General features: G+C 41.6%; 1 protein-coding gene and 1 non-coding gene across 2 annotated transcripts in view; both read left to right on the top strand.

Annotated features, from left to right (window-relative positions):
• The window catches only part of UBE2R2 (ubiquitin conjugating enzyme E2 R2), a 130,144-nt gene that overhangs the window by 41,551 nt on the left and 65,035 nt on the right, over nt 1-23,558 (top strand). The window lies entirely within an intron of this gene.
• On the top strand, nt 21,356-21,478 carry LOC120366495 (U4atac minor spliceosomal RNA). Its single transcript, XR_005581148.1, has one exon. It is a non-coding gene; the product is annotated as a U4atac minor spliceosomal RNA (small nuclear RNA).

The following is a 23,558-nucleotide window of genomic DNA, read 5'->3' on the forward strand; positions in this document are numbered from 1 at the left end:
CCTGTAATCCCAGCTACTTGGGAGGCTGTGGCAGGAGAATTGCTTGAACCCAGGAGGCGAAGGTTGTGGTGAGTGAGATCGAGCCATTTGCATGCCATCCTGTACAACAGAGCGAAATTCCATCTCAAAAAAACCAGACAACAACAAAAAAAACACTCCTGTTTATTGAGTGATTAACATGTATACTGCTCTGTGCTGAGCAGAGAAATATCTTTGTGTGCATGTATGTTTTATACACACATATGTATGTATGTATACAGAATATATAAAGAAATATCTGTTATATATAGGTATATATAAAGAGATATCTTGTAATATCCAATAACCATGAGTTACTTAGCTGTATCACCCTGTACAAGTTTCTTAAATTCTTTGTGTTCATTTTCCTTATTTGTAATACAGGTACGATGATAATAACTGCCTCATTGGGTTGTTTTAAGAATCAAAAGAGTATGAATGGATGCCTGTAATCCCAGCACTTTGGGAGGCTAAGGCGGGCAGGGTGCTTGAGTTCAGGAGTTCAAGACCAGGCTGTACAAACATGGTGAAACCTCATCTCTACTTTAAAAAAAAAAAAAAAAAAAAAAAGCCAGGTGTGGTGGCATGTGCCTGTAGTTCCAGCTGCCTAGGAGGCTGATGCAGGAGGATGACTTGAGTCCAGGAGGTGGAGGTTGCAGTGAGCCAAGCCAAGATCTTACCACTGCACTCCAGCCTGGGCAACAGAACCAGACCCTCTCTCTATATTTTTTACATCAAACCAATGAGACAAGTACCACTGACCCAATTCTATATGTATAGGAAACTCAGGTTCACAGTGAGTTGTCCAAGGTTTCAGTGATTAGTTTACATTCCTGGTTCTGCAGCTTATTAAGTTTGTCTGCCTATAACTATACTTTTCCCTGCCTCTAAAGCAGGTGAAACTTGGATATTTAGACATAGAAATTTGTCAGGCAGTTGTTTCGTAAGAGAACCAGAGAAACCTTTGCGCTGGGCTGGAGTCTGACAGAGACTTGAGAGAAGGACACGGGCCATGGCAAGCAGAAACTAAATATGCTATCGGAACAAGAACTTTGGAATTATAGTTAGGACACACAGTGGTGTTCAGCTTGGCATCCAGTAATTAGACCGCTCAGGATTGGATTGAGGCTGAAGATCTAGAGCTCTAAAAATCAAGTCAGAATTTATTCTAGGAGTTAGGGATGCCCAGATTCTGTGGATGTGTTTAAAGTGGCAGTAACTGCAAAGAGGACTGCTGCAGAGACTGGGAATGAGGCTACCATTAGTTGCTTTATTTCGCAATCACCTGTAACCATTCTTCATCCCATGATACTAGCTCTACTGTGCCCTGATAAATCAGCTGAACAGATGAGCCTACCAAACTCATGGTGTGATGCCCTCTACAATACCAAGTTTCATCTATGTCCTTTTGGCTAATAACTGACCTGCATATCTGGCTTCCTGAGGGCTGGCTTAATTTTAAAACCTCTTAAATTTGCCTGCCCCTACAAATCTTGCCCATCCAGATTCCTTACTGCCTTCATACTACTGATTTCAAACTTGCTTCGTTCCTTTTTATAACATTTGATTGTTTATTTATAAAAAAGTTCAAATATATAATTTTAAGAGTCACATGTGCCATAAGACTTACAATAAGGAACGTCAGTTCTCTACTCTTCCCCACTATCCAATAGCAACCTCTTTCAGCTCTATTAAAAATGGAGAGAAACTGAGTCTTCATTTACTTCATATGGTCACCTCCAGCATAAAGCCACACTTCAGGTGAGCCCTGTCCCCAGATGCAGTCATTTATGCCGATATTTACTTAAACCAGTTTTTTTGGTTATTGTTCTAGGGTTTAGTTCATAATCATACTTCTCCATTAATGGTTCTTTAACACTTTTTTGGCCTTCCAGGCCTTTTCTTTTCTTTCTTTCTTTTTTTTTTTTTGAGACGGAGTTTCGCTCTTGTTACCAAGGCTGGAGTGCAATGGCGCAGATCTCGGCTCACCGCAACCTCCGCCTCCTGGGTCCAGGCAATTCTCCTGCCTCAGCCTCCTGAGTAGCTGGGATTACAGGCACGCACCACCATGCCCAGCTAATTTTTTTGTATTTTTAGTAGAGACGGGGTTTCACCATGTTGACCAGGATGGTCTTGATCTCTTGACCTCGTGATCCACCCGCCTCAGCCTCCCAAAGTGCTGGGATTACAGGCTTGAGCCACCGCGCCCGGCTTAGGCCTTTTCTTGCTTGTTGGTGTGCATATGTTATTAATTTCTTTTTATTTCCATTTCTACTTATATTCTCTTCTTATCCCTTAGGCAAACATTCTAGTATGTTTGCATATCTTTTGGTAGGCACTCTTAAAAATAATTAAAAAACTTTGGCCAGGCGCAGTGGCTCATGCCTGTAATCCCAGCAGTTTGGGAGGCCGAGGTGGGTGGATCACGGGGTCAAGAGTTCGAGACCATCCTGGTCAACATGGTGAAACCCCGTCTCTACTAAAAATACAAAAAATTAGCTGGGCATGGTGGCGCGTGCCTGTAATCCCAGCTACTCAGGAGGCTGAGGCAGGAGAATTGCCTGAACTCAGGAGGCGGAGGTTGTGGTGAGCCAAGATCATGCCATTGCACTCCAGCCTGGGTAACGAGTGAAACTCCATCTCAAAAAAAAAAAAAAAAAAATTTTTTTTGAACAATCACAAATGTACAGACAAGTTTAAATAACTATTTTCCTGAACCATTTGAGGGTGAGTTGCCAACCTCTGATAGTTTCACCATTCTTCTGAATATTTTAGAGTGTATTTTCCTACAAACAAGTGCATTCTACATCATCATAATTATTATCAACAATCATGAAGTTAATTAGTACCATCTAATAATTCTCAGCCCCCATTTAATTTTGTCAATTATAATAATGTTCTTGGTAGCAGAAGTCTCTGGTTCAGAGCCGTATATTTGCTTTTAGTTATCCTGTTTCTGTAGTCTCTTTAAGCCTGTAATTGTTCCTTAGTCATGTCCTAGACTTTCATGAGCTTTATAATTTTAGCAGTACAGGTCACTTACTTTGTGGAATGTCCTTCAGTTTGGGTTTGTAGAATTTCCCAATGTTCTTTATACTCTTTTTAGGTGGCACATGATTTTGATTTGTCTCATTTCTGGTAATATCCACTTGGGTCACTATCCACCAGGCTTCTCCACTATCAAGTTATTTTTTTGTTGTAATCCTAAGTATTTTGTTAGGTGGTACTTCGAAACTACATAATCCTGTTGCTATTCAGCTTCCAATTTATTCATTTATTTATGTCTCAATGGACTCATCTCCTATTTCATTAAATGCGTAATAATGGTATACATTCACATAAAGTGTTTTACATGCATGCATATTACATTGGCATAAATAGTATTATTTTAGTATAGAACAGTATATATTAAAGTATTAAAATATCTACAGCCACAAAGTCATATTCTAGAATGTTCAGGATAATTATCTGATTGGTAGTAAGACAGACTTCACCATAATGAGATAGGTTGAGTTCAAAATATTTAATCAGGCCGGGTACAGTAGCTCAGCCTGTAATTCTAGCACTTTGGGAGGCTGAGGGTGATGACTGCTGAGACCAGGAGTTCGACACCAGCCTATGCAACATAGTGAGACTCTGTCTCTACAAAAAATAATTCAGGTGTGGTGGCATGTGCCTTTAGTTCCAGCTACTTGGGAGGTTGAGGCAGGAGGATTGCTTCAGCCCATGAGGTTGAGGGTGCAGTGAGCTATGATTGCACCACTGCACTCAAGCTGGGTGATAGAGCGGACCCCAGCTCAAAAACAAAATCTGATCACATAGAATATGAGCTAGTGTTATTTCTAGTTGGCCTGGAGTTACAGGAAATCCAGCTGCATGATCCAAATCTGACCTGGTCCTAGCTGTGATTTGCTGCCACCTGGTGACAGTTGTCTACTTGAGTATAAATAAAAACGGGGACAAATTTGTCTGGCTAAAACTTCCAGGCATTGGCACCAGTTTCAGGTGTGGTTAGTTGATGCCAAGTTCTTTGGCACAATCCTGGGAGATTGGGTGAGGAGAATGCTGTGAATGAGAAAGACCCATTCTCTACTTCCTTGCTTTCTAAAACAGGTGGCTTATTTTCTTTTCCTAGGCCTTGCTTTTGCCTCTGTGAGGGCCATACTGAATAGTGGGTAACTGTGTTTACTGTTCTATTGATGACTTTAATTATCTCTTAAAAAAATCTATACTTTAGGCCGGGCACAGTGGCTCACGCCTGTAATCCCAGCACTTTGGGAGGCCGAGGCGGGTGGATCACAAGGTCAAGAGATCGAGACCATCCTGGTCAACAAGGTGAAACCCCGTCTCTACTAAAAATACAAAAATTAGGGCCGGGCGCGGTGGCTCACGCCTGTAATCCCAGCACTTTGGGAGGCTGAGGCGGGCGGATCACGAGGTCGAGAGATCGAGACCATTCTGGTCAACATGGTGAAACCCCGTCTCTACTAAAAATACAAAAAATTAGCTGGGCATGGTGGTGCGTGCCTGTCATCCCAGCTACTCGGGAGGCTGAGGCAAGAGAATTGCCTGAACCCAGGAGGCAGAGGTTGCGGTGAGCCGAGATCGCGCCATTGCACTCCAGCCTGGGTAAAAAGAGTGAAACTCTGTCTCAAAAACAAAAACAAACAAACAAAAAAAAACAAAAATTAGCTGGGCATGGTGTTGTGTGCCTGTAGTCCCAGCTACTCGGGAGGCTGAAGCAGGAGAATTGCTTGAACCCAGGAGGCAGAGGTTGCGGTGAGCCGAGATCGTGCCATTGCACTGCAGCCTGGGTAACGAGCAAAACTCTGTCTCAAAAAAAAAAAAAAAGAAAAAATCTATACTTTTTGGTTTTCTTCAGATTAACAAGTGTGGGGCTGGGTGTGGTGGCTCATGCCTGTAACCAGTACTGCGGGAGACTGAGGCAGGTGGATCACTTGAGGTCAGGAGTTCAAGACCAGCCTGGCCAACATGGTGAAACCCCATCTCTACTAAAAATACAAAAATTATCTGGACATGGTGGCACATGCCTGTAATCCCAGCTACTTGGGTGGCTGAGGCATAAAAATTGCTTGAACCCAGGAGGCGGAGGTTGCAGTGAGCCAAGGTTGCACCATTGCACTCCAGCCTGGGCAACAGAGAGACTCTGTCAAAAAAAAAAGAAAAAAATTAACAAATATGAATGAAAATTATGATTAATTTTTAACAAAGGAAAAAAAGCAATTAAGATGGAAGGCCCAGCTGTTTTAGCAGTAAGGAAAACCATATTATGTAGATGATTTGTGTACGAACTATTTTCCAGCACTTCAGAAATTTTTTTCAAGTATTTATTTGAGGCCTACTGTCTGTATGGTTCTTAGTATGTAAAAGATTCTCTCCTCCGGGCCAGGCACGGTGGCTCACACCTGTAAACCCGGCAGAGGCGGGTGGATCACAAGGCCAAGAGATCAGCTTGGCCAATATGGTAAAACCCCATCTCTACTAAAAATACAAAAATTAGCCAGGCATGGTGGCAGGTGCCTGTAATCTTAGCCAGTTGGGAAGCTGAGGCAGCAGAATTGCCTGAACCTGGGAGATGGAGGTTGCAGTGAGCCAAGATGATACCATTACACACCAGTCTGGGTGACAGTGTGAGATTCTGACTAAAAAAAAAACATTCTCCCTTCCAAAGCAAGACTTCCGTTAACGTAGCTTTATGTTTTCCTTCTTCCTTTTTTTTTTTTTTTTTTGAGGTGGAGTTTCACTCTTGATGCCCAGGCTGGAATGCAATGGTTCAATCTCAGCTCTGCAACCTCTGCCTCCCAGGTTCAAGTGATTCTGCCGCAGCCTCTGTGTCACTATGCCTGGATAATCTTGTATTTTTAATAGAGACGGGGGTTTCTCCATGTTGGTCAGGCTAGTCTTGAACTCCTGAGCTCAGGTGATTTGTCCACCTTGGCCTCCCAAAGTTCTGGGATTACAGACGTGAGCCACCACGCCCAGCCTACCTTTTCTATTTTAATTCTATTACACATTCTCACCATTTTATTTTCCTTTTTTTCCCCCCTGCCATTTCAACCCAGCCTTTCCTGACTCCGGGAACAACCGGGAAGAGAAGGCCAGTCTCAACATTTTCAAATTTCTGCTGATTGATTTATCTACCCACAGACATCTTAATTCTTTCTAGATGTCAGGTGCAGATGATTAATTTAATCACCATCCTCAGTTTTATGGCCCATATTGTCTTTGATCTATGCAGGCAACCTTTTTTTTTTTTGAGATGGTGTCTTGCTCTGTCGCCCAGGCTGGAGTGCAGTGGCTTGATCTCCGTTCACTGCAACCTCTGCCTCCCAGATTCAAGCAGTTCTCTAGCCTTAGCACCCCCTAGTAGCTGGGATTACAGGTGTGTGCCACCACACCTGGCTAGTTTTTGTATTTTTAGTAGAGATAAAGTTTCACTATGTTGGCCAGGCTAGTCTCCCAACTTTTGACCTCAAGATGATCTGCCCACCTCGGTCTCCAAAGTGCTGGGATTACAGGTGTGAGCCATCACACCTGGTCTACAAGCAACCTTTTTTCTGTTACTTCCTTCCTATCTTTTTTTTTTTTTTTTTTGAGACAGAGTCTCACTCTGTCACCCAGCTGAGAATATTGGCATGTGCCAGCATACCTAGCTAATTTTAAAAAATGTTTTGTAGAGTCCATATCTTGCTGTGTTTCTTAGGCTGGTCTCAAGCTCCTGGGCTTAAGGGATCCTAGCACTTTGGCCTCCCAAAGTTCTGGGATATCAGGTGTGAGCCACAGGACAGGTAACTTTTTAATGTAATGTTTTAACTATGTCCCACAAAATGTAATATTCTGACAGTCGAAGTGTTTCTTAGTTTCCTTTTTCTTTCTTTCTTTTTTTTTTTTTTAATTTTAATACCCTGGCTCTTTTTCTTTTTAACATGAGTCCTTTAGTATGTTTTGTTACTAAATGTATGAGTTTCTTACCAAACTCTCCCTTTGATATTAATATCTAATTTCATTATAGTTAATGTGATCTCTGTGATAGTATTTGTATTTTATTGAGGCTTGCTTTATGGCCGTAAACGTGTGCTTGAAAAGACTTCCTTCTTTGCTGTGCATGGAGTTCTGTATGTTGTCTACTTAGTTGTTCAGAATTTGTTTTCTTTTCTTTTCTCTCTCTCTCTTTTTTTTTTTTTTTGAGACGGAGTTTTGCTCTTGTCCAGGCTGGAGAGCAATGGTGCTGTCTTAGCTCATAGCAACTTCTGCCTCCAGGGTTCAAGCCATTCTGCTTCAGCCTCCCAGGTAGCTGGGGTTACAGGTGCCCACCACCATGCCCAGCTACTTTTTGTATTTTTTATAGAGAAAGGGTTTGACTATGTTGGCAATCCTGGTCTTGAACTCCTGACCTTATGTAATCTGCCTGCCTCAGCCTACCAAAATGCTGAGGTTACAGGTGTGAGCCACTGTGCCCAGCCCAGATTTGTTAATTATATTATTCAGATCTTCAGTACTTTTATTTTTTTCTACCTGATCTATGAGTTTCTGAGAAGGGAGTATTAAAATCTGCAAGTGCAATTTTTTTTTTCTAGACTGGGTCTTATTCTTACCACTCAGACTGGAGTGCCGTGGCATAAGCATGGCTCACTGCAGCCTCAACCTCCCACGCTCAGGTGATCCTCCCACCTCAGCCTCCTGGGTAGCTGGGACTATAGGCACTCACCTCCACATTTTTGTGTTTTTTGTAGAAACAGTTTTGCTGTGTTGTCCAGGTTGGTCTTGAACTCCTGGGCTTAAGTGATCCACCCACCTCAGCCTCCCAAAATGCTAGAATTATTACCGTCAATGGCATGAGCCACCATTCCTGGCCACAATATTTATTTTTATTTATTTATTTATTTTTTTGAGATGGAGTTTCGCTCTTGTTACCCAGGCTGGAGTGCAATGGCGCGATCTCGGCTCACCGCAACCTCCGCCTCCTGGGTTCAGGCAATTCTCCTGCCTCAGCCTCCTGAGTAGCTGGGATTACAGGCACGTGCCACCATGCCCAGCTAATTTTTTTTTGTATTTTTAGTAGAGACGGGGTTTCACCATGTTGACCAGGATGGTCTTGATCTCTCGACCTCGTGATCCACCCACCTCGGCTTCCCAAAGTGCTGGGATTACAGGCTTGAGCCACCGCGCCCGGCCCACAATATTTAATTCATATATTTTTCTCTGCATTCTTCCATTTGTTACTTAACATATTTTGTGACTGTAATTTCTAGGTCACAAACATGTATGTATCATGGTTATATTTTCTTGTTTTATTATTCCTTTTACCAGTACATACTGCCCCTCATGGCATTTTTTTTTTTGTCTTGAATTTCATTTTATCAGATTGTTTCTTTAGCTTCCTTTCAGTTTATTTTTTCCTATGTTTCTCTCCTTTTTTTCCCAGTCTTTTTTGTGTCTTGTAGATAACATTGTTGGATTTTCGAACAGATGGACCAAGAACTTGGAATGAGCATGAATATATATACATACATATATGTGTGTGTGTGTGCGTGCGTGTGTGTGTGTATATATATATATATATATATATATATATATTTTTTTTTTTTTTTTTTTTTTTTTTTTTTGAGACAGAGTCTTGTTTTGTCGCCAGGCGCCAGGCTGGAATGCAGTGGCACGATCTTGGCTCACTGCAACTTCCACCTCCCAGGTTCAAGCAATCTTCCTGCCTCAGCCTCCCGAGTAGCTGGGACTACAGGCACGTGCCACCACACCCAGCTAATTTTTGTATTTTTAGTAGAGATGGGGTTTCACTGTGTTGGCCAGGATGGTCTCGATCTCTTGACCTCATGATCCGCCCACCTTGGCCTCCCAAAGTGCTGGGATTACAGGCGTGAGCCGCTGCACCCAGCCAGCATGATAATGTATTTAAGAAGCGTAGGGATTCAGAATGGTATATTTTATATCGTTTTTGTTTGTCTCTTAATGTAGTTGTATGTACTCTTTGGGTGATTATTTTGGTTCACGAGTTTCTTTTTCCTGGGGTTTTCAGCTATTATGTTTGGTTATGTATATTGGGGAAATAATGGAAATCCAAGTTCAGTTCAAGTCTGCTCCTGAGAAGAGGATGATCCCCAGGCAACACAAAGTCAGTGCTGATCATTCCTAATTGCTGTCACTTTACCATGTAACAACACTGGGCACAGTTTTACTTTGAAACTCCTAGACAGTAGTGGAAGGAGGCCTTCTTTTAAAATTGTAATCTACCAGCCAGGGGACTTTTAAGAGGAAAGACTGGAACAGTGAATGCTGAGGGTGACCGATCAGCCTGCATCTGTTTTCATCAAAACCTTACAGCCAGGCAAGATGCCTCATGCTTCTAATCCCAGCACTTTGGGAGGCTGAGGTGGGCGGATCACTTGAGCCCAGGAATTTGAAATCAGTCTGGGCAACATGGCGAAACAAAAAATAGCTGGGCATGGTGGCATGCGCCTGCAGTCCCAGCTACTAAGGAGGCTGAAGTTAGAGGATTGCTTGAGCCTGGGAGGTTGAAGCTGCCGTGAGCCGAGATTGTGCCACGGTTCTCCAGCCTGGGTGATAGAACCTGCCTCAAAAAACAAAACCTTATACTAGCAGGGCTCTTACACTGTCCCGATTTTACTGTGTACACACTTGGCAAACTGCAGTGTGGCTGTTGATTTATTTAGAGAAAGGGACAGGGAATGATTTTCCCAAAGCATAATTGGATGAGTCCCAAGGACAAAATGTAAATACTTTTTGTCACCTTCTTCTCCCCCAGGTAGCCCTTCTACTCCCAGTCAGTCCTCAGCAAAGTGTTATTTTCTGAAGTTTTTTGTTTACTTTTATCAATGTAATACTGTATGTGTACGTTATTTTAAAGATTTAAAAAGTATGGTGGAGCGAGCAAAAAAATATTCTTTTTAATATTAGTACTAGGCTTATGATGTGAAACAGTAGTTTCTTGCTTTACCTATTCCCTCCCACATTTCCTCTCTCCAGTCTTGTTTGTTTTTTGGTATATTACCACTGGATTTCTAAAATAGTGTGCTTATACTGCTACTTAATGATTTTTAAATTTTAGCATTTTCTATTGTGGAACATGAGTTTAGCTCTTTTATACCACTCAGCCTTACCTTAACCATTTTCCCTTCCTTTGTCTTTCTCATTATAGTGATAGCAATATCAAGTGTTTACCTTATAAAAATTATGTTGACTCTTCCCAGTTGTATATATTACCTTTCTTGGAAAATTTTTGTTTTTCCTGAAGTTTTCTTGTTTTGTTTTTTCCATTTTATGTTCTTTCCTTTGTCATTCTTATCTGTAATTCCAAATTTCCTATCAGAATCGTAAAATCTGTTTACTATTGTTTTTCTTTCCTTTTTCTTTTTTTTTTTTTTTGGAGAGAGAGTCTTGCTCTGTTGCCCAGGCTGGAGTGCTATGGCACGATCTCAGCTCACTGCAACCTCCACCTCCTGAGTTCAAGTGATTATCCTGCCTCAGCCTCCGGAGTACCTGGGATTACAGGTGGGAACCACCACACTTAGCTAATTTTTGTATTGTTAGTAGAGATGGGGTTTCTCCATGGTGGCCAGGATGGTCTCAAACTCATGACCTCAGGTCATCCCGCCCCCCTCAGCCTCCCATAGTGCTGGGATTGCAGGTGTAAGCCACCATGCTTGGCTTTAATACTGTTTTTCATATGGTCAAATAGATCATTTTCAGTTTCATTTTAGGTCTTTTATCATTTATTATACTCGGAGGCTTCTTTCAGTCTGGAAACATCAGTCTTTCAGCTGTGAGAAATTTTATTCTTTAATTCTCATTCTTCTGTTCTTTTTTTTTCTCTTTTTAGAATCCCCTTTATTTGGAAGATGAGTCAGATTGATTCTCTAATTTTCATATTTTCTTACATTTTCTATATTTTTGTCTTTTTCTTCAACTAATTTTCTCAACTTTAATCTTCATAATCTTTTGATATGTATTTTAAATTTTTGGCTTTATTTAAATAAATTTATTATGAAAGACATAACAAAGTGGGAAGGACATTAAAATCAACCCTTATGTACCTGTTACCAACTTTGGTGATTAACATTTTCCCAATTTAGTTTCATTTCTTTCTCCATTTTATTTTCCTTTTTTGTTTTGTTTTGTTTTTTTTGAGACAGAGTCTTGTTTTTGTTGCCCAGGCTGAAGTACAGTGGCACAGTCTCCGCTCACTGCAACCTCCGCCTCCTGAGTTCAAGGGATTCTCCTACCTCAGTCTCCCGAGTAGCTGGGACCGCAGGCGCATGCCACCACACCCAGCTAATTTTCTGTATTTTTAGTAGAGATGAGGTTTCACCATGCTGGCCAGGCTGGACTCGATCTCCTGCCTTTAAGTGTTCTGCCTGCCTTGGCCTCCCAAAGTGCTGAGATTACAGGTGTGAGCCACCATGCCTGGCCTCTCCATTTTTTTCTTTCTTTCTTTTTTTTTTTTTTTTTGAGACAGAGTTTCGCTCTTGTTACCCAGGCTGGAGTGCAATGGCACGATCTCGGCTCACCGCAACCTCCGCCTCCTGGGTTCAGGCAATTCTCCTGCCTTAGCCTCCCGAGTAGCTGGGATTACAGGCACATGCCACCATGCCCAGCTAATTTTTTTGTATTTTTAGTAGAGACGGGGTTTCACCATGTTGACCAGGATGGTCTCGATCTCTTGACCTCGTGATCCACCTGCCTCGGCCTCCCAAAGTCCTAGGATTACAGGCTTGAGCCACCGTGCCCGGCCTCTTTCTTTTCTTTTTTTTTTTTTTTTAGCAGTTCAATAGGATTCGTTCTGCTCAATCTCTGTTTTCTTAAAGGAGATCTAGACTTCATGACATTTTATCTGTAAATAATTTTATTTATTTATTTATTTATTTATTTATTTATTTATTTATTTATTTGAGACGGAGTTTCGCTCTTGTTACCCAGGCTGGAGTGCAATGGCGCGATCTCGGCTCACCGCAACCTCCGCCTCCTGGGTTCAGGCAATTCTCCTGCCTCAGCCTCCTAACTAGCTGGGATTACAGGCACGCGCCACCACGCCCAGCTAATTTTTTGTATTTTTAATAGAGACGGGGTTTCACCATGTTGACCAGGATGGTCTCGATCTCTTGACCTCGTGATCCACCCACCTCGGCCTCCCAAAGTGCTGGGATTACAGGGTTGAGCCACCGCGCCCGGCCCCAATAATTTTATTTTTGAGACAGGGTCTTGCTCTTTTGCCCAGGCTGGAGTACAGTAGTGCAAACATGGCTCTCTGCCCCCTCAACCTCCTAGGCTCATGTGATCCTCCTACCTCAGCGTTCTGCTTAGGTGGGACTACAGGCACATACCACCATGTCCAGCTACTTAGGAGGTTGAGGTGGGAGGATCAGAGGGGTTTTTTGTAGAGGCAGGGTTTTGCCGTGTTGCCCGGTCTGGTCTCAGACTCCTGGGCTCAAGCGATCTTCCTGTCTTGGCCTCCCAAAGTGCTGGGATTATAGGCATGAGCCACTGCATCGGGCCAGCACAGTCTTAATTACTATAACCTTATGATGTCTTGAAATCTGGCAGTGTATGTCCAAATTTGTTGTTCTTTTTCAAGATTGTTTTGTTTTGGCTGTTCTGTGGATTTTGCATTTTCATACAATAAATAAATACCTACTTATACATTTAATATCTTGTCAGTTTTCACACAGAAAACCTGCTGGAATTTTATTGGAATTGGATTCAATTTGTAGATCAATTTGGGGACAATGGACAGTTTAATAATAATGAATCTTTCAGTCTATGAATGTGTTGTGTATCTCTCTGTTTGGGTCTTTAAAATTTTTCTTAGTGTTTTGTAGAGATTACACACCTTTCTCTGTAGATTTATTTCTAGGTATTTGTTACACTACTGTACATGGTATTTAAAATTTTGTTTTGTCTTGTTTTGGCTTTTCTTTACTAGGGGACATTAATTGGATGTTTTGTTTTTTGAGGCAGAGTTTTGCTCTTGTTTCTCAGGCTAGAGTGCAATTGTGCGATCTCGGCTCACCACAACCTCCACCTCCTGGGTTCAAGTGATTCTCCTGAGTAGCTGGGATTATGGGGCATGCGCCATCCCCACCCCCAACCTGGCTAATTTTTTGTGTTTTTAGTAGAGATGGGGTTTCTCCATGTTAGATTGGTCTCAAACTCCTAACCTCAGGTGATCCGCCTGCTTTGGCCTCCCAAAGTGCTGGGATTACAGGCGTGAGCCACTGTGCCTTGCTGGTATTCAAAATTTTAAAAAATTTGTAAATGTTTGTTGCTAGAATATAGTTATACAGGGTTTTTTTGGTCTGTTTATCTTGAATGTAGTGACTTTGCTAAATTTTTAATTTTATTAGTTTATGTATTTAGTTAAGTCTTATTCATAATTATGGCTTTGGAGGGGATGTGAGTGTGTGTATGAAGTGTTGTTCTAGTAGCTCCCAGGAGAGATACCATTTGGAGGTAATAATGAGACCTCATTTGTTTGAATTTTTTTTTTTTTTTTTTTTTTTTTTTTGCATGGATGGAAAGGTAAAGTGTAAGGAGTAAGGAGATGGGCTGAGAGGCATTTCACGATCTGTCAAATTTGGAATAAAGGAGCCTCACTACTTACAAAAATAAAAAGTACTGGAAATGCAGTAATAAAGAATAAGAACATACACCGGAAAGTAGTATTGTGTAAGTCAGGAATATGGGAAAGAGCAGCTGGACCGGGTCTGGCTGCTTTTTTTTTTCTTTTTAGACAGGGTCTCACTCTGTTGCTCAGGCTGGAATGCAGTGGCATAATCTTGGCAGCCTTGACCTCCCAAGCTTTTTACAATGGCTGAAAGGCAGAAACAGCCCAAATATCCATCAATGGATGAATGGATAAACAAATTGTGGCATATCCATACAATGGAACGTTATTCAGCCATGAAGAGAAATGAAGTACCTATGCGGATGACCCTTGAAAACATTAAGCTAAATGAAAGGAGCCAGACACAAAAGGTCATCTATTGCAGGGTTCCATTGATAAGAAATATTCACAATAGGAAAATCCAAAGAGAATGAAGATTGGTGGTTGCCAGAGGCTGAGGGCAGGAGAGAATAGGAAGCAATTAAGTAATGGCTAGGAGATTTCCTTTTGGGCTGATGACAGTATTTTTGAAAATAGAGGTAGTGGTTGGGCAACATTATGAATACATGTCACTAAATTGTTCACTTTAAAATGGTTAATTTTTTTTTTTTTAATAAGAAAATAAAGAAGAGGAAGAAAGAGAAAGAGGAAGAGGGAGAGAGGATGGGGGTATTGCTTTATTGCCCGGGCTAGAATGTAATCTAAATATGGGTATGCCTATAATTGTCCTTAATAATGGAGATATAAAAGAAAATGAGGGAAGAGAATAACAAACAAGGAGCCAACCAACATTTCGTTTAAACTTCTAAGTTGATATGATATGGTACTGATCTATGTATTCCTGTATTGGGTGCGTATATATTTAGGATCTTTATCTCTTCTTGTTGTTGCATTGATCCTTTTATCATTATATAATGTCCTTCTTTGCTTCTTTTGATCTTTGTTGCTTAATTGTAACTTCTGCTTTTTATTTATTTATTTTAACTTTCTGTTTGGTTGGTAAATCCTTCTCCATCCCTTGTTTTGAGTCTTTGTGTATCCTTGAATGTGAGATGGGTCTAGATGCAGCATACTGATGGGTTTTAGTTTTTTATTCAAATTGCCTGTCTGTCTTTGGATTGGGGGATTTAGTCAATTTAAATTTAGAATTAATAATAATATATGTGAGTTTAATACTGCCATGTAATATTAGCTGGCTATTTTGCCCATTAGTTGATGTAAATTCTTCATTATATTGATGCTCTTTTTGGTATTTTTTTTAGAAAGGCTGATACTGTTTGTTCCTTTCTATGTGTAGTGGTCCTTTCAGAAGCTCTTGTAAAGCAGGCCTGGTGGTGATGAAATCTCTGAGTGCTTGCTTATTCACAAAAAACTTTATTTTTCCTTCACTTGTGAAGCTTAGTTTGGCTGGATGTGAAATTCTGGGTTGAAAGTTCTTTTCTTTAAGGATATTAAATATTGGTCCCCACTCTCTTCTGGCTTGTAGGGTTTCTGCTGAGAGATCTGCTGTAAGTCTAATAGGCTTCCCTTTGTGGGTAACCTGACCTTTCTCTCTGGCTGCCCTTAGTATTTTCTCCTTCATTTCAACCCTGGTGAATCTGACGATTATGTGCCTTGGAGTTGCTCTTCTTGAGGAATATCTCTGTGGTGTTCTCTGTATTACCTGGAGTTGAATATTATCCTGCCTTACTAAGTTGGGAAAATTTTCCTGAATAATATCCTGAAGTATATTTTCCAGCTTGGATTCATTCTCTTCGTCACATTCAGGTACACCTATCAAGCGTAGATTAGGTCTTTTCACATAGTCCCATATTTCTTGGACACTTTGCTCATTCCTTTTTATCCTATTTTCTCTAATCTTGTCTTCTTGTTTTATTTCATTGAGTTGGTCTTCGACCTCTGATATCCTTTCTTCTGCTTGATCAATTCGGCTGTTAAAACTTGTGCATACTTCACGAAGATCTCGTATTGTGTTTTTCAGCTCCATCAATTCACTTATATTCCTCTCTAAATTGTGTATTCTTGTTAACATTTCGTCAAATCTTTTTTCAAAGTTCTTAGTTTCTTTAGATTGGTTTAAAACAGGTTCTTTTAATTCACAGAAGTTTCTCATTATCCACATTTTGAAGCCTGCTTCTGTAATTGGAACACACTCGTTCTCCATCAAACCTTGTTCCGTTGCTGATGAGGAACTATGATCTCCTGCTGAGGGACAGGCGTTCTGATCTTGAGTATTCTCAGCCTTTCTTGGCTGTTTTCTTCCCTTCGTTATAAATTTATCCATCTGTGGTCTTTGTATTTACTGTCTTTGTAATTGAGTTTCCAAGTGGACGTCCAACTTACTGATTCTCAGCGCCGAAATCTGAGCAACCCACTGCACCGACTAAATCAGCGGCGTTAAGATTGATGGTGCTTTTCTGACTCTGCACCAAGAACCGACGCTCCAAGGCGCCGGCAAAACCGCCTCGCCGGTCACAAGAGTCGCGCTGGCGACCCGTGGGGCTCCTCCGCTGGGAATCTCCTGGTGCGTGAGCAACAAGAATTCATGTGCAGGTATGGCGTCCTCTCGTTCTTTGTGCTTTCACTGGTAGCTACAATCCCGAGCTGCTAGTGATCAGCCATCTTGGATCTCTCTCGAAAATATTTTATTTTATAGAAAATATTTTTACTTGTTCTTCATAAGATGTTGAAATAATTTTTCTTCAGAATTCTGAAAATGTTATCTCCTTGTTTTCAGTTTTGCTGTTGTTGACGGTTTCATGTGATAAGAATTTTTTTCTTTTTGGAATCTTGTAGACACTTACCTTTGACTTCAGTGTTTGAAATTTCAAAATAATATGCTCTGGTATGGGTTTGGTTTTTTTTTTTTTTTTTTAATCCATTATGCTTGGATGAAAAGTTCTGTTTACTTTTGTCCTTCAATTTTAGGACTTTTTCTTGAATTATTTTGTGGTTTTTTTTTTTTTTTTTTTTTTTTTTGGAGACACCACACTCAGCTAATTTTTTCATCAAATTTTTTTTGTAGAGATGGGGGTCTTGCTGTGTTGCCCAGTCTCATTTTTATTTTTAACCACTCCTTCTTTTGTTTTTAGAGACAGAGTTGTGCTCTGTCACCCAGGCTGGAGTGCAGTGGTGTGATCTCAGCTCACTGCAACCTCAGCCTTATGGGTTCAAGTGATTCTCCTACCTCTTCCCAAGAGCTGGGATTACAGTTGCACACCACCACGCCTAGCTAATTTGTTTATTTTTCTTTTGTATTTTAGTAGAGACTGGGTCTCACCACATTGGACAGGCTGGTCTTGAACTACTAACCTCAGGCGATTCACCCACCTTGGCTTTCCAAAGTACTAGGATTATAGGCATGAGCCACTACACCTGGCCAAAGCCCCCCACCTTTTTTATAATTTGAATTTCCTCCCCTGGCTTCCTGTTCTTATTTTATGGATTTCATATCTTAACATTCTGAGAATATCTATCCATCTATCTATCTATATCTATATAGGTAGATAGATCAAATATATATTTGGCTCCAAGGTATTTTGTTTTCCTTTTGTGTTTGCGTCTAGGAATTTCTGGAAATCCATCCTGTTTGTTCATATTTAAGAGTCAGGTACTGAAAAGCAGATTGAAAGTTCAGCTCTGTGTGAAGGGCAAAATTTGTGAAGTGTTTAATGTTACTGTATGATGACCCAGCTGGACACATTTGATTGGGAGGCCCCCATCTATTATATCTTTTGTGTTTTCTCTGTGGGAGATGGTTGGCTACCTCAGAGAGGAATCTTTTCTCCTACCTGGCCTGTATACAGGTCTGATTGCTAGTGTTTGAAGAGACAGGTGGAAAAAGAGAGTGTAGGATCTTACCATTCAGTAGTTAGATTTTTTTCTCTATTTTCATTTGTTTCCTGACCCCTGTGTTTCTAGTTCAATTGTGACAGAGAGTAAACATCCAGTCTTTAGTAGTGTGGTGTAGGCTAGTCCCTGATTAGCCTGGGATAGAGGCTCTGGGGATCTGTGTACTCTTTTTATTTATTTTTTTTTTTGAGACGGAGTTTCGCTCTTGTTACCCAGGCTGGAGTGCAATGGCGCGATCTCGGCTCACCGCAACCTCCGCCTCCTGGGTTCAGGCAATTCTCCTGCCTCAGCCTCCTATCTGTGTACTCTTTATACAGACTTTTGACCAGTCCATTAATTATCAGCATTATTTGCTGTCAGTGCCTCCATTTCATGAGTTTTTTTTCTGGTTCTGTGGAGAAAGCCTATTCCTGGTTTTCTGACCACAGTCTGGTCTTCTAAATTACTTACTACCTATTTTTCTGGTTTCCAGCTTCCAAAATTTTGTTTCTGTTGTATCCTTTCATTTGTCCTCATGGGTCTATGAGTTTAAAAATAAAAATTCCTTTTCTGTAAACATAGTAAACCTAGTTTCTGAGGAGGCATCAGTAAATATGTTTGTTCACATGTATTTAACCACAAGTCCAAATGCTGTTTTCTACTATTCCATTACCCTGCTCTTGGTTCTCTAGCATTTATTTTTGGGCAAAAATGGCTTCACTTTCCAAGCTGAAAGAAATATTTTTAAATTACTGCATTAAAAAAAAATACAGAGCGGGTGGGGCTCAGTGGCTTACACCTGTAATCCCTGCACTTCGGGAGGCTGAGGTGGGTGGATCACCTGAGGTCAGGAGACCAGTCTGGCCAACTTGGTGAAACCCTATCTCTGTTAAAAAATACAAAAAATTAGCCAGGTGTGGTGACACACACCTGTACTCCCAGCTACTTGGGAGGCTGAGACAGGAGAATTGCTTGAACCCGGGAGGTGAAGGCTATAGTGAGCTGTACTGTAGCCTCTGCATCACGGTACTCCAACTTGGGTAACAGAGGAAGACTGTCTTAAAAAAAAATACAGAGGGCCAGGCGTTCTGTCTTACGCCTATATCCTAGCACTTTGGGAGGCTGAGGCAGGTGGACTGTTTGAGTCTAGGAGTTCAAGACTAGCCTGGGCAACATGGCAAAGCTCCACCTTTACAAAAAAATGTTTAAAAAGTTAGCTGCCTGTGGTTCACATCTGTAGTCCTAGCAACTCGGGAAGCCAAGGTGGGAGGATTGCTTGAGCCCAGGAGGTAGAGGTTGCAGTGAGCTGTGATAATACCATTGCACTCTAGCCTGGGCAACAGACCAAGACCTTGTCTCAAAACAAAAATAAAAAAAAAATACAGAGAGCTATCAGTATTAATATTGAGACTACAATAAAATCTCCTTTAAGGTATGAACTTTAGAGTCTAGTAAGAGTGCAGGGATTTCCTGATATATATATTTCATTTTTATTTTGAGATAAGTATTATAATAATTCTAAATTAAACTTTTTAGACTTTTTTTTTTTTTTTTTTTGAGACAGGAGCCTTGCACTGTCGCCCAGGCTGGAGTACAATGGTGTTATCTCGGCTCACTGCACCCTATGCCTCCCAGGTTCAATCGATTATCCTGCCTGAGCCTCCCAAGTAGCTGGGATTATAGGCGCCTACCACCATGCCTGGCTGATTCTTTTGTATTTTTAGTAGAGATGGGGTTTCACCGTGTTGGCCAGGCTGGTCTTGAACTCTTGACCTCGTGATCCACCCGCCTCGGCCTCCCAAAATGCTGGGATTCCAGGCGTGAGCAAACGCGCCTGGCCTTTTTCAGACAGTCTCACTCCGTCGCCAGGCTGGAATGCAGTGGCTCGATCTCAGCTCACTGCAATCTGCGGCTCCCAGGTTCAAGCAATTCTCCTGTCTCAGCCTCCCAAGTAGCTGGGACTACAGGTGTTCGCCACCACCTCCGGCTAATTTTTTTTTCTTTTTTTTTCTCTTTTTGGATTTTTAGTATAGACGAGTTTCACCATGTTGACCAGGATGGCCTTGATCTCCTGACCTCATGATCTGCCCGTCCCCCCATTTTTTTTTTTTTTTTTTTTTTTTTGAGACAGAGTCTCTCTTTGTTGCCCAGGCTGGAGTGCAGTGGGGCAATCTCGGCTCACTGCAACCTCCGCCTCCCAGGTTCAAGCGATTCTCCTGCCTCAGCCTCCCGAGTAGCTGAGACTACAGGTGCGTTCCACAAAGCTATTTTTAGTAGAGATGGAGTTTCACCGTCTTAGCCAGGATGATCTCTATCTCTTGACCTCATGATCCGCCTGTCTTGGCCTCCCAAAGTGCTGGGCTAACAGGTGTGAGCCACCTCGCCCTGCCCTATATTGGGATTTTAAATTAAGATTCATAATTTTGAGACAGGATAGTTCCCTTTATCCCCTTTGCACTCAGCCCTCTGCTGGCTACTACTCGCGGGAGGGAGCGTGCGAGCAAGAGAGCCAGTGCAGAAACAAGCGAATGAACTGGCCAGTCGCTACTCTCTGGCAGGTGCAGGCTCTGCGTGGGCCCTGCAGCAGCGTCCAAGCACGTTACAACCAGTGCTCTTCCAGCTCTGCAGTCCAGGACCGGCCAAGTGCCAACCAGCTCAGTGGAAGGTCAGAGTGGCAGCCCCTGTCCTCTCCACACCCCGTTCTTGTTCAGGGTCCAGGAAGAGTCAGGTCACACGAACTGTTTGAAAGGTGATGAATGCAGAAGACTATTGAACAGTGTGTGGCTCTCAGTGGAAAGGGAGGCTGGAAAGGGGATGGGAAGGTGATCTTTCCTTGAAGTCCGGCTATATCTTGCAGGCCCCTATCTGAAATCACACTGTCTCAAATTAGCCGAATTCGGTAGTCTCTGATGCTCAGCAGCTTGTGTCCTTGACACTCAGCTGCTTGTGTTGCTCTGCCAGCTGAAGTCTTTTATGGGCACAGGATAGGAGCAGGGCAGGCCCAAAAGGCAACATTTCGGCTGAAAAAAATGGGGTCAACTGTTTTCACTTAAGGCAAGCTTAAGGGTGGGGCTTAGCCGGGATCCCAGCCCTTCTGTGTCAGTTTGACTTTAAAACTTGCAGCACATTATGTAGTCTCATTAGGGGTGTGTGTGTGTGTGTGTGTGTGTGTGTGTGTGTGTGTGTATACACACTTTAGGGCAAGCTTAAGGGTGGGGCTTAGCTGGGATCCCACCCCTTCTGTGTCAGCCCTTCATTATGTAGCCTCACTAGAATGTGTGTTGTGTGTACACACACACTTTAGGGCAAGCTTAAGGGTGGGGCTTAGACAGGATCCCAGCCCTTCTGTGTCAGTTTGACTTTAAAACCTGCAAGCACATTATATAGCCTCACTAGGGGTTTATGTGTGTGTGTGTGTGTGTGTGTGTGTGTGTGTGTGTGTACACATTTTCTTTCCCACATACTATTATTGAGCACTTTATAAAGATTTGTAACTGGCAGACTTCTGACACTTTCAGCAAGTTAAGAAGAAAACATGTTTTTATTTTTATTTTTTTGAGATGGAGTTTCGCTCTTGTTACCCAGGCTGGAGTGCAATGGCGCGATCTTGGCTCACCGCAACCTCCTCCTCCTGGGTTCAGGCAATTCTCCTGCCTCAGCCTCCTGAGTAGCTGGGATTACAGGCACGTGCCACCATGCCCAGCTGATTTTTTGTATTTTTAGTAGAGACAGGGTTTTACCATGTTGATCAGGATGGTCTTGATCTCCTGACCTTGTGATCCACCAGCCTTGGCCTCCCAAAGTGCTGGAATTACAGGCGTGAGCCACTGCACCCGGAAGAAAACATGTTTTAACCACCCTTTCTTGTGGTTGCAAACTGTCCAAAGAGTGCATAGTGAGGGGAATACTGCTAATGCCTACACAGCACATCTGCATCAATGAGCTTTGCTTTACTTTGGTGCAATTTTTGGAAAAATGAAAACCCGATCTACCCTTCCCCCCAAAAAATATGTTTTGATTGCTTTTGCTGATGACTTGTTGAAACATATCCTATGGCAGATGTGAACTGATGACATAGCAGAAAAACTCAGCAGTGGGAGTATCCTCATTTCACACTAAATCCAGGCACAAATCCAAATACAGCAGTAAACACTACATTTGCCATCAACTGAGATATTACCAAGTAAAGTTGTATTTAGGACCAGGAAACTTTTTCAGCTATTTAATAGTATGTTAATAAATAGGTAGCAGGAGTAATTGGGATATATTTCATTATTCATATGTAACTGTTTTTTGGCCAGTCATGGTGGCTCACGCCTGTAATTCCAACACTGTTGGAGGCTGGGGCGGGTGGATTGCTTGAGCTTGAGAACTCAAGATCAGCTTTGGCAATATGGCAGAACCCCATCTCTACCAAAAATGAAAAAAACTAGTTGGGTGTGGTGGCGCAGGCCTGTAGTCCTGTCTACTCTGGAGGCTGAGGTGGGAGGATCACTTGAGCCTGGGAGGTTGAGGCTGCAGTGAGCCCTGATTTTGCCACTGTACTCATGCCATACCCAGAGACCCTGTCTCAAAACAAACAAAAACATATGTAATTTTTTTTGTCATTGCTGAAATCTCATCTGAAAGTAATTAGTAGAATAACAAAATTTCTTTAATACTGCACGTTGGGGGTTATCAAAATTTTACTCCAAGTCAGTGTATACTTGGTTTTACATATTTACATATGTAATGGTTTTCTTTTGTAATTTTCTTTTTCTTTTTTTTGAGACAGAGTCTCACTCTGTTACCAGACTGGAGTGCTACATTTAGGGAGAATAGGAAACCAAGGAAAGTTATGATGAGGGTACATTAAATTAAAAAGGATCTTGGGAGGAGGTAAGAAGTATGAGAAAGAGTGGGTAGAAAAGTTAGAGCATGAGGAGACAGTGAAATTGGAGAAGCCCAGGAAATAAAGTGATTCAAGAAGACAAAATGATAAATGGGAAAATGCTTTTTAGTATCCATAGATGCCTAGAAAATTATCTGTTTCTCAATAAATAGGTCACATGCATTTATGTCTGTAACTTCTTAACTGTTAATTTCACAACTGAGTGATGAAATGATACAGTTAGCCCAATGCCTGACGTAGTAAGCACTTAATGAGTATTATTTATCTCTACTTCCATCTGTCATTGTTTGCTTATTCTCTCAATATAGAAAACTGAGAGTTGTCCTTGAATTTTTCCTTCTCCTCAATCCAAATATCAAGTCAATTACTGGGTCTCACTGATTATGCTTCTATGTGCATCAAAAATGCACTTCTCATGTTTATTCCAACTGTTTCTCTCTTTGCTCACATATGTAGGCTTTTCTGCATTATTTTTCCCTTTGCCTGTAAGGTCCCGTTCACCCTGGCCTCAGTACTTGGCTCAAGTAGCACCCCTTTGTAAATTTTACCTGATTGTCTCAGCCAGAATTAGGCATTTCTTTCACAGTGCTCTCTTAGCAACTAGTAGAGATTTCATTTGAGGCACTTAATTTGTAATCATTTATTTGTGTGCTTCTTTTAAATAAAATACTGCCATGCAGGGCTAGTGTTCTAAATATGTTTGTTTCCTACCTCCCATATTGTTGCATGGTAACGTTTTCAGTTAACAATATGTTGAATAATAGAATAAGTGAAAATATTTACACATATAATGTTTGTATAACTAAAAATAGGTGTCTGATGAGTTTGGTGATTTCATTGAGGGTCCACTTAGCCCACCGTCCGGGTGAGTTGAAACTTTAAAAATTAATGTAAAAAATAGGGTAAAATGTGGTAATGGTACAGAAATATATTTTGGAGGCACTTTTTTTTTTTTTTTTTGGAGACAGAGTGTCTCTCTGTCTCGTCAGGCTGGAGTGCAGTGGCTCGATCTCGGCTCACTGCAACCTCCGCCTCCCAGGTTCAAGCAATTCTTCTTCCTCAACCTCCTGAGTAGCTGAGACTACAGGCGTGTACTACCACACCCAGCTAATTTTTGTATTTTTAGTAGAAATGGGGTTTCACCATGTTGGCCAGGATGGTCTC

This window comes from Saimiri boliviensis, chromosome 2 (assembly GCF_048565385.1).
Source record: "Saimiri boliviensis isolate mSaiBol1 chromosome 2, mSaiBol1.pri, whole genome shotgun sequence".
Taxonomy (NCBI): domain Eukaryota; kingdom Metazoa; phylum Chordata; class Mammalia; order Primates; family Cebidae; genus Saimiri; species Saimiri boliviensis.